The 11,984-nt window shown below is 44.7% G+C and overlaps 1 pseudogene; it reads right to left on the bottom strand.

Moving 5' to 3' along the window:
• Window positions 1-339: 339 nt before the first annotated feature.
• Window positions 340-11,726, bottom strand: LOC142803134 (uncharacterized; annotated as a pseudogene).
• Between the last annotated feature and the right edge of the window lie 258 nt (window positions 11,727-11,984).

Here is an 11,984-nt window from a genome sequence, read left to right as displayed (position 1 = left end):
GCAGATCAGGCATATTATCTGGCGGAAGACGCAGTGTCGGATCAAAGCCAGGGAAGGAAAGAGCACATGGCTCTCTGACTCCATATAGCGACAAAGTGGGCATCCCTGCATTCAACATACTCAAGTGAAGCTTGTGACCTGCTGTCGATCAAAGCGAGAAATCGCCTTCGAAGTGTTTGTAGTCAGCTTCGGTTCGCACACCCATGCAGTACCTACAAGTTTTTCCCTGTCTGAACGTACATTTGAAGCATCCAATTCTATGGCTAGATAAATTGTCACCAGTAGAGATTAGAACAGATCCCTTCAAAAGGTTTCCATTCACGATGATATCATGGCTTGCTATTGCATTGAAATCGACTGAAGAGTCATGGCAAAACCGTAAGTGGCAACATGCTTATCTTTGACAAGGAGCAAGAAGTAAATTCTTGACAGAATTGACCGAAACTTCACCCCAGAATTCAGCACGGAGAAGTAGAAAGCTGCCATTTTGTGTTTTCTCCTTTTGCTACCTAACGGATTGCACACTTCAAACTCAACACTGTAGATTTGTAAACAAAGTTTGCTGGTATCACCCTCAAAGTATTCATGATTTTCAAATGCACTTCTATCAAACACCGAATGCATGTAACCATCCGTTGAGTAACTATTACGCTCATTCGACAGTTTCGAACGTTCAATCATTACCTTTAGTACGTCACAAAGAGGAACGTATTCCATGGTGTCAGTTCCATGCAACACTACCGTTCGGGATTCAACAAGAGGAAAATGTGCCTTCCAGTCAGTTGTACGGCCACATCTTGTCCGCCGCTGGTCAAGTTGGTCCTTGCAAATTTCTTGCAAGTTGTCAGCTGCCTCGTTGTCAGATAGCATTTGCTGATGGTCTGCGATGGCTTCAACAAAATGAATCACATCGTTGGCTAATTCATGCACTGTGGATTCGGGTAGCCGCCTCCCTTACTTACATTTAATCAAAAGTGCTGCCAGTTGATAGCCATAGTTTCTTGGAGACCTGACAACCTCAGGTAGTTTGACTGGCACAATTGGTCTCACTTCTTCATCATGAGGTATGGCAGGTGCTGCTTCGTACAGACTTGTGCCATCATCATCTGCGTGCTGTCACGAGTGCCTATACCTTCTATGTGGGCAGCATGTTTCCTGTACACATGCCTCTTGTATGAAAAGAACCGACGGAACGTTTCGATGCAGCCACCCAAGCCACACACCCCGTTTGGTTCATGTCCATGGGCAGTGCGTAGGTGCCTAAATAGTGCCTTTAAGGAAAAGTGGGTAGAGGCACACCGGAGCAACGAAAGAACCGTACTCCTGGCATCTGAAAAGATAAGTAGTTTATCTTGAGAAACACTCCTTTATGACTAATTCAGCGTATACAAATATGACTTGTGAGGCTAAACTCAATTAATTCCATTTTGTGACTTGGATCAAAAACCTTCACGCATGAATATTTTTCAAGTAAGAATTAAGGACCCCTCACAACAAATTTGCTAACTCGAGATGCTTGTGTTGTTGGCAGTCCTGCACTGATTATTAGTGGTGAATGTTGCCTGTAAGATAATATATACTGGGCTTACATTACAGGGGTGCGTGATCATCCAAACATCAAGGTCGAACGACAATTTTTGTGATTTTACGTATATGGCTCCCCCTCCCCCCTTGTCACTTGCAGAGGTCAAGCAAGTATGATCGGCGTGAGAAAACGTTTGCGAGGTGCACGCAATACCCCGACTGGCACCCGGTGAGGACTATTCTTCGTCAACTCTCTTGCTCTACTGCTCTCAAGGTGATTTTCACTGCTTACGCCGGGAATTTTCGAAATCATTTTATTCTTCCCCACCCAAATCATTTCATTCTTCACCGTCCATGGTCCCATGCGATGATATAGGTGCTAAGGTACTCAGCTGCTGACACGCAGGTCGCGAGATCGAATACCGCCTGCATTTTCTATGGAGGCGAAAATGCTCTAAGCCCGTGTGCTCAGACTTGGGTGCACGTTAAAGAACACCAGGTGGTCGAAATTCACGGAGCCCTCAACTGCGGCACCTCTCGTAATCATGATTTGGTTTTCAACCGTCAACCCCATGCACATATCATCATCATTATTCACTCACGTGTCCCCCTATTTGAAAACGGCGCCCGAGAGGGGCATCGTGGGGCGCGGCCACCCAACTAGTAATCGCCAAAAAGAGGGGTGCAAAGTCAGCCCGCATGTTGACTTAATACGGAGAAGGGGTAGTGCATCCCGGGAGAGGGGGCGCAATGTTAATCCCATCCATTGATCTGAAAAGGAGGGAGGCACTGCAAAGAACCTTTGCCCCCCCCCCACCTACCGAAAAAGAGACCCTGCGTACGCTCATGCTGTTCCGCAATTCCGCACAGCACGGCTGCTCAATTAGCTCCGGTGCCCCGCCTGTCCCACTAACAGTCCGCACTTTTCCGTGTTCACATAAGGAGACGGCGAGCAAAAACGCGCAATAAAGCGCTTTCGCGCTGTTGTGACGAGGAAGTGCACTTTGCAGGATGCACTTACCTCGCAAATTAAAATTCATCTCCTATGACGCAAAAAAATGCAGCAATGCTTATTAATTGAACAATTTTGAATGTGTGTGTGTATAGCTGCCCTGTTTTGATTGACAAAAAGCACTCTGGAACTCTTATGCCATATGTTTCCTTAACACTGGTTCATTATTAGCAGTTAAAACCAGTCAAAGTTCCGTTTTTTTTTCCTTTTTCGCCAAACCTTCACGCGCGAAAAGCACCGCACAGGTTCACTGTTTTACCCCGCCGTGGTAGTCTAGTGGCTAACGTGCTCGGCTGCTGACCCGCAGGTCGCGGAATCGAATCCCGCCTGTGGCGGCTGCATTTCCGATGGAGGCGGAAATGTTGTAGGCCCGTGTGCTCAGATTTTGGTGCACATAAAGAACCCTGAGTAGTCGAAATTTCCGGAGCCCTTCACTTCGGCGTCTCTCATAATCATATGGCGGTTTTGGGACGTTAAACCCCACATATCCATCCATCGAGGTTCACTGTTTCATAACGCTCATTGTTGTTATTGTTCGTTGCCAGCCGGCTGGCGTTGTTCGGGCCTTGAAACAGCTATAACACATATAAAGGGCAACGCTCCCACTAAACAGCACCAATCAAGAACAGGGCATTGCATTTGCAGCATCCTCAATTTGAGATCCTTCCTGGCAAAGACTGTCGAACAGGGTTGCCAAATGCCAGGGAGCAAGAATGGCAGTGTAAAAGCAGCCTAAAACTATTGAGGAGATAAAAAGTTGCGAAATTATTCTTTCAAGCATTTACTGGCAGCTGTTTAAAGGCACACTAAAGGACACTTTGAGAACTCTCATTTCTTGCGGTTCACTCTGATAAATTCATTATTGGCAGAGAAAATAATTGTTGAAGCTTCATTTTTAAATTGCGCGACAAAATCTGCGCACTTCACGTGAAAAAAATTCAAAATATATTTTCGGTACTTTCATCACAGTGTTCTAGTACACTACTTTGGTGGCATTGGCTCGAATAAATTTTCCTTACCGTCTTATGCTAAGTCTCTGGCTCCCACAGACTACAGTCTACACCATTTTTATTGATAGCAAGCTAGACAGGACCCTGTGGGCTCCTTCAGAATTTCTTACGTCATGGTGTTTGGTGCGAAAATGTGAAGGTGGTGTCACCACCCGAGTTATTTTTTGACATTCTCTTCTGAGAACCTTGGGTCTACTGAGAACCTTAGGACACGTGATAGCTAAGCCCGCACACCTGCCAGCGATCAAAGCAGGGTAGTTTACAAAGTACAGTAAGATTATTACGGTGCTAATTCGGGGAAAATGGCAAGATAAACAAGAACTCAGTAAGCGTGTTTTTTTTTTTTTTAAAGCTGAACGTCCATTTGGCAAGTAGTGTGTCAGATTTCTCTCTCTTTTGCTGAAACAGTTTCAGCAGAGTTTACCTGAAAATGTGCGGTTGCTGAACAAAGTTTCACTGCTCTTTGTTGGGAATGCTGTGCGGGTTGTTAAAGACGTGCCTCTGCTGGAATCTCTAATGTGCGGTTGCTGAACAAAGTTTCACTGCTCTAAGTTGGGAATGCTGTGCGGTTTCTTAAAGACGTGCCTCTGCTGGAATCTCTAAATGTGCGAGACGAAAAAATTGCAGCCATTGCAGCGCAATGTGAAAAACTGACTCTGCTAAGCTGCAACAACTATGGGAGCACCAGTGCATCCTTGAATGAAGCGTTACAACTAAGCAGAGTACATTTTTGCATGTCTCTCTTGATACGTAACCACCTAGTTCTTTACTCACTGAGCAAGTACGGACGGACGGAAGGACAGACAGACAGACGATTCCCGGTTTACCAATACAACCCTCCGAATCTTCACCCCACTCATAATCATTCGCTCCGTGGATATGCTATTTCTTTTTTTTTGTAAAATAAATGTGATTTACTACATCCGCTGCGTCTATCTTGAAGATGAATGGATGGGTGAAAAACTTTATTTGGATCCTGAAGGATCCCCCTCCCATTTTACAGGGGTAGGATCGCGGGCCGCTCCCACGTAAGAAGGGGAGGCCTAGCCTCACCGCCGCATCGTGGGCCTCCTGGACAGCCTTGAGTTCTTGTATGGGGACCGGACTCTTCAGCTATAAATGAAAGACATTTTCAGAAAATTATTATTTTTTTTTCTTATAAACAGGGACACGGAATAAAATAATAACGCATGGATGACGGAAAGAACCTCCATTAGTAGCGTGTCGGTGTGGACTTCAATGTTCTTATTGTTTTTGTTCACGGTAACATGAGGGCCGGATTTACTGAGAAATGCTTGCTTTAACATATATTTTATCAGAATAATTCTAGTACACGAAACCTTGCTCAAGTACCATTGTATAAAACTACGAGATAACCTGGGTTACTCAACGTTCATCTTTTTTCTCTAAGTTAAAAGAAATCATATTGAGCCTAAATGATTTGAAAAAGTTTCTTGAAAGGAACAACCTATTGTATGCGTTTAGATATTTATTTCCCGTTTTTAGTGGGTTTTTCGGGCTCCTTTGGTGGGCTTTGTATTTCTGATTTCGCAACACTGGTCACATGATGGGGTTTCCCGCGCGAAATTGCTGGGCGCAGCTCTCTGAAGGTGCCAGCGATTCCGTGTGTGCGTTTTTACGTGCAATGCCACGCTGCCTAATTAGTCTACCGCACATTGGTGGAGCACGGACCTACGTACTTGAAGATTCCACCCTCAGCGCGCTCAAGCAGGCAATCAACGTGTGCCCAGTTCTCGGCGGCAGGGTGGACCGGACGGCAAGCTCGTTTCAGGCAGGTCGACGTATTCTTTGGTTCGTTTGTTAACAGTGAGCCTTGAAGTAACATTGTGCAGATTAACCGCCGACTTCTTGACGAAGGCTCTCCGCGATATATATGAGTAATGTTTATTTTCCTAAAGACTGTTTCATGTGACGTGAAACAGTGTGGCTAGCACCGACAAGAAGACAGATTGCTCCCGTTCCAACCTCCAGCGACGAGCAGCGGGTTGCAGACCTCTCTACTTGCCTGCGTCGCTTTGCTCTCATCACCGTTTTGTTAGGTTCTGCTTCTCATATTATCGATTCCCATTGTGCATGCGATCTGCTAGTTTTTTTTTGTCATGTAAGTCGCGAGAATCCAGGCCATGCATTTTCTAATGGGATCTTGTGCTCCCCTGCAATCAAAAGCTTCATGTGTGGCAAGCCCTTTAGGGGCATTCACACAGTGTGCCAATTAGTTTAGTGTATGGTAAAGGATCGCTCGCCAAGCATATGTTTATTTGCTTGCATATAGCACATCCAGGACGATATTGCTTTACTGCTTTCTAAACCGAAAGCACGACTATGCTTTTGCATTTTCACAACGTATGCTGCTCGTGTAACAGACCCCACAATGTATGCGGCTTGTGTAACATAGCCAATACAATTGTGCTTTACCATTCACCGATACTAGACAAGACGTTCGATGAGTATATAGATGTCTCTCCTGTAGACACTATACCCGACTTATCATAAATTCAAGTGCGCCCACAAATGGACAGTGAGAGACACTGCGCATCAACTTCTAGAGAGGTATTTTGTCCAGTTTTCATATATTTAGTGAAGTCCCGACTTGTCTTCGAAATCGTGTAGAGGCCTCTCTCTCACTCTATTCTTTTTTGAGCATGTTACAGGAGGCAGTATGATGGCTTGTGGCAGGCCAGACCACGAAAACGATATACGTGTTTCCTTCGATATGTAAGTGTCTTTAAATGTCTTAGTACACTTTCACTCTATTATGCTCGCTGTTGTGCTACTTGATGCATGTCTGGATTCAATAGTCAACATCACACCAAAATCACAGCTGCACTAAAATGTGAAAAACTCATAAACTGGGAGGGAGTCCTTCTTTATGAATTGTAGTAGTTGTCACAGGGTCACAGATAGTATTTAGGTTTAGCTGTTAAAGGGACCCTTAAACGATTGGGATGGTTCGGTACAAATACATTGAGTCTGTGAAGCATGTCTCATAGATCAAGTGAACGCTGATTTTAAATCTGTGCAAGTTTGTGATGTAGCAGGGCGCCATAAACATGTCAATCACTACAGATTGAAGTGGTTTTGCCAAACGAGTCTTAAACTGCTCGCTTCCACTTCTTGTGGGCACCCGTGAACGATCCGTTTGGACAGCGAGCATTGTCTGCCTTTCTTAAAATGCGCTCCATATTGAAGTATAAGTGTATGGTGCTGTCCATCTTAAGGCTTCTTTTCTGAAACGCATTGAAATACTACTTTATCTAGCCTTATTGTAGGCTGTATATCTAGACATTTGAGACTTGTATAGCAAAGAAATGATGTAAGGCAACTGGCAGGTGATGTTGTGCCACCTTGCTGTTGCAGTAAGAGTCGGGATCTTTCTCTCCTAACGCCAGGATCGACGCACTAGCAATCAAAATGTCCTCCTAAAAGGCAACACCATGCTGCTTGTGATTATGCTTATCTGTGATCATTCTCAAGCAATGCAGATTCTTAGTATAAAACAGAGTAAATGAGAACAACTGTTACTGTCATGACACCTCGTTCAGCTGAATGCGAAATTCCACATTTCGCCTGCCGCGACACATAAAAAACCACTGCTGATATCAGCGAGAGCACTACTGTTGCCAGCATTGACTTGGAGTTAGACGATTTAGACTGAAACACCCTGTTGGCCCCCTACAGCAATTCTTAAGGAAGAAAGGCCGTGCTGAGAGAGATGCAGTGATATTGCACATTGCTGCCTTGATGCGAGGAACGATGCCTAATTTATGGTGCAAGCAGTATGATGTTTTTGCCTAACAGCTGAGAGAATTTAAAAATCGTTTCATGCTCTCTTTATTCACCTAGTTATTAAATACTCCTTGATTGGAAAAGCAGAGAAATCAACCTGATGGTGTAATATAGCCTGCTGCGGTACACTCGTAGGAGGAGAGAGACAAAGGATGTTAAAACAATGCCTTAAACTGCAGCATGAAAAATACAGCTATACATTCTCGTTTATGGTTAACAGCATATCAAATTATGTGTGTCTGCTGTGCTCTAAGAGCTCATTTCGTGCCTTCAGCGCTCACTGTGCTTCACGATTTGTGCTTATGGCTGTGTAAATGTCGGTAACGCATATAAAAACTGGTACATTCACAGCTGCTAAGTACCTAGCGGCAAACTATCGTAACCAAACTATGCACATATGCACTACACTAGTAGCAGTGAATTTTATTATTTTGCACCAGATTGACTTTATTGCAGGTTTAATGGAACGATTTGTACGATGGATAGGGCACGACACTTTATATAAAATATTGTTGTGAGACACGGTGCTCCATCGATCAAATAGCGAATCGACGTACCGCCTTCACATCCACGCTCTTGAAGACAGTGCTTAACCTCAGTGGAACAGCCCATCCCAAAACCAGTTCTTATCATCCGCAAACAAAAGGCATAACCGAACGCCTCAACAAGACTATTGCCGACTTGTTTAGTTGGACGACATTGTACCGTACATCACGTTCGCCTATAATATAGCACAGCAAGAAACTACAAGAAGAACCCCGTTTGGTCTTCTTCATAAGGCCGTGAAGTGATGACGATAGTTTATACCATGTTAACTAACGAAACCAATGATACCAATTTGGACGCTGCAGCTTTTATTCAACGAGCAGAAGAAGTGAAACAGCTTGCGCACGACCAAATGACTAAGCAGCAGAATTACGACGTCCAATATTATAATCTGCGGTACCGACACGTCGTCTATCAGCCTGGTGAGTGTGGGTATGGAGTCCTATCCGCCACCGGCGTCTTTCTGAAGAATTGCTGAAGAGCTATTTTGGCCCTTACACAGCTGTACAACGCCCGGGTGACGTTAACTACGTGGTAGTTCCTGACAGCCTGTCAAGAAATTGCCTGCACAAACCAGTAATCGTGCACGTTGTGCGAATGAAGCCCTATCGTTCGGACTGATTTGCACCTTACATCTACTGTACCGCCCTTTGTAGTAAAGCATTGGGACGATCCTCTCTGGATGCCCCGCCGCGGTCGCCAAGTGGCTAAGGTAACCGGCTGCTGCCCGCAGGTTGCGGGATCGAATCCCGGCTGCAGGGGCTGCATTTTCGAAGGACGCGGAAATGTTATAGGCCCGTGTGCTCAGATTTGGGTGCATGTTAAAGAACCCCAGGTGGTCCAAACTTCCGGAGTCCTCCACTACGGCGTCTCTCATAAACATATGGTGGTTTTGGGACGTTAAACCCCACATATCAATCAATCAATCCTCTCTTGAGGAAGGCAAATGCCGCATTGACTATGCAGTACCAAAAGAACAAGAAGAGTACGCGCAGTGAGAGAGAAAAAGGAGGTTTCCAACCGATCTGTTTTCTCATTGTTCTCGTATAAATAAGCGAGTTGTCCTGCATCCAAGTGCTGCTGTTTCTGCGTTGTGACAATATGCATATCAGCACTATATCGAATCGCTGTTTTAGACTAAATGTGTGTTGTTTTATGAAATCAAAAGTAGCTACATTATTGGCTACGTATTAAGAAGGTGGGAACAGTTTCTAGAAAAGGCCCACCTGTCAATTTCGCAGTCCTCACACGTAGGTAACCAAAGGGTGCGCTACCGAATCAGTGAACCTGAACAATATAAAGGAAGCTATTTTTTACAAAGGCGCTCCTTGATTTTTGAGGGACGATTTACTTTCTTCAATTAAGCGTAAACAATGCTATACGTCAAGACGAGTGCAACCAAAGCGCAGGTAGCTTTTCGGTTTAACCTCTCACACAGTTCAGTCTTCTTTCTATACGATTCAACAAACCAGAGAAATCTCAATGCCGTCCATTTACTTTGTCTCCTGATACAGTTATCATTACGATGACAATATCTCGACGTGCTTCACAAGAAAGAAAACGCCAAGATTAAAACAGACAATCTGGAGAGGCTTAGAATAAATATGGCTTGTGTTATCTGCTGCTAAATCTAAGAAGCGTCAAGTCTTGAGCATGACCACATGACAAAGTGGGAAAGAATGGGGGCGCGGCGAGGAGATCTGGGCCCTTTGCACCGTTATTCCCGCCCCGTACACAGCATATGAAAGTTGATTCGAAGAGGCATTGGAGTACAATAAACAGAAGCATCAGCTGCAGTGTCAAGCGTCTTAGACGCGGGTTGCCAATAGGCATAGAAAGAATCTAGAAAAGACACGAAATATCAAAAAGCATGGTTTCAAGAATACCTTGTAAATGTAATGCTTGGTTTCTGGGGGAAAATAGATGATAAAATGAAATAAATTTTCAGTGAATCAATAGACTACTCCCGTCGAAGTTAATTTTGGTACAAAAAATCTGTGATAATTCTTCAAAAGTCGGTTTTGCGGACCAATAGACGACTTCCGTTTAGTTTAGAGTCCTGTTGAGTTTTGTACACAGAATTTGTTAACATATTTCAAAAGTGAGTGTTGCCTGTTATTTGTAATCATTCCTGTTGTGAGTATAGTCACGTAAACGTACGGGTTATAAACAAGTGAACACTAAGCAATGTAGTGCATTATGTGATGATGTGGGTGCCTCAAAGTGTATTGTGGTCACTTATGACCATTGCGAGTGAAATTGAAGAGGGAATAAAAGACAAACGAGTACAAAAACTCACAGATCAAAATTTGGGCATCGGATTACGCTTGCAAGGAGCAGTTTTGTGAGAAAAATTCTTTGAAAGGGCGCGTATATCACGAGAAAAAGCCCGAAGGACGAAAGAAGAGAAGGAGGAACGGACAAGATTCGAAATGCACGAGCACCCGCACCGTACAGCGAGGCCCGCGGCGCATGTCCCAAGCTGCGATTGACACGCGAGCAGCGACAAGCTAGGATTATAGAGGTGGACTTGGAAGGAGAAAGTCACATTGTCAGCAAGCGCACTGGCGACAAGAGCGTCAGAAGAGCGTCGCAATTCTAACGGCCTATCGGTGGCGTGCCGTGCAATCCCAGATGGCTGTAGAGTGATCAACCCGTGAAATCGCATAAAAAGATAAGACGCATGAACATACTCCTCCAAATGCCGCTTTTACCAGATCAACAATTGATCATCCAATGAATAAGTATCGAATCAAAGTGCTTTGCCAACCGATAGAAACTGCTAAATGTTCGCTACATCATTTCTTGCCGCAGTGCAAAGGGTAGTGGTGCCCGCTGATCGACCATGTATCAACGATGCTTTGCGCAATCCTGTGCGTGGCACAGAAAGCTGCGCGAAGTGTAGAATTCACGCATGGACTGAACGGCACTCCGTGATCATTAATGCGGAGTCTGCCTGGCGGATTTGCCACAGTTATAGGCCACTAGTGAGTACCGCGGCGTCGTGGCTGCGCAAGAACGAACGTTTAACGTAGCGATGTTTTGCAAACATATTACGCTGTCGTCGTTACTTGCGCTGTAAGCATCATGCAGCTGCCTCTTCAACAGAACACAAGCCTTTAACTTACCACTAAGTAGCACTTTTGTCACAGGCATGATCAGACTAACATTGCGGAATTCCCTTCACTCCGGTATTGCAGGTTCCATAGGCGCGATCAGAACAAGAATATCGACACGCTTATGCTTTTCGCAACGTCAAAATTGCAAAAATTTGTCAAACAATGACGTCGTTCGAACGGCACCGGTGAAGTGCAGGAGAATTTAGCGTGGACTGTAGTCGTAACTGCATATTCAATTGCTCTAACCATTTCGCTTCGCTGGTCGAGCTCAAGCGTGTAGGTGGCATGCGGCGCTTTGTAATATCCACTCCAATTTGGATACATTCAATGCACAAGAAAATGTATGCTTTTAATTTAAGATCGCTGAAGGATATTACACAATAAATATATTCAAAGCGACTTATCAGCGTGAAGAAACATTAACGCATGACGGGACGTGAAGTGCAAATCTCTGCTTGTGAGCTAGCAGCTGATCATTCATCGTCTTTCTCACTTTCAGCGCGTCGACAACCACCTACGTCCAGTGAAAAATCCTCTATGTCAAGGCAGTTTCTTCGAATATTACTGCTGAAAGTGATCTGAGAAATTCTCTCCGCCAAACAACTTCGATAGCATCCACAGCGTGTCATCCACCATGCACAACACCCACAAAGCGTCACTCACCCTGTTTATCTGGGGGTGCGCCGGTGCGGACACTGTGGAAATCATTCCGATCCAATATCCAGTAAGAAAGGAGTCGCTAGCAGTGGGCTGCCATCTATCAATGAACGTCAAAAAAAACAAGCGGCACAGTGTAGGTCAAGGTTTGAAAACGCAAATCGCGAGCCTGTGCTACTTTCCGCTTCAATGAATGTTATAGGATTCATGCACTACAAAAGCACTGACGAATACTGAACGCACGCAAAACAAGGCGAGTTTTAACTAGAATGGTCTGACGCTAACATTTAACTGTTCAAAGTGACTGCA

The sequence above is a fragment of the Rhipicephalus microplus genome, chromosome 3 (genome assembly GCF_043290135.1).
Source record: "Rhipicephalus microplus isolate Deutch F79 chromosome 3, USDA_Rmic, whole genome shotgun sequence".
In the NCBI taxonomy this organism is placed as follows: domain Eukaryota; kingdom Metazoa; phylum Arthropoda; class Arachnida; order Ixodida; family Ixodidae; genus Rhipicephalus; species Rhipicephalus microplus.
The sequence above is the reverse complement of the archived record's forward strand: the minus strand, read 5'-3'. Positions and strand labels throughout refer to the sequence as shown.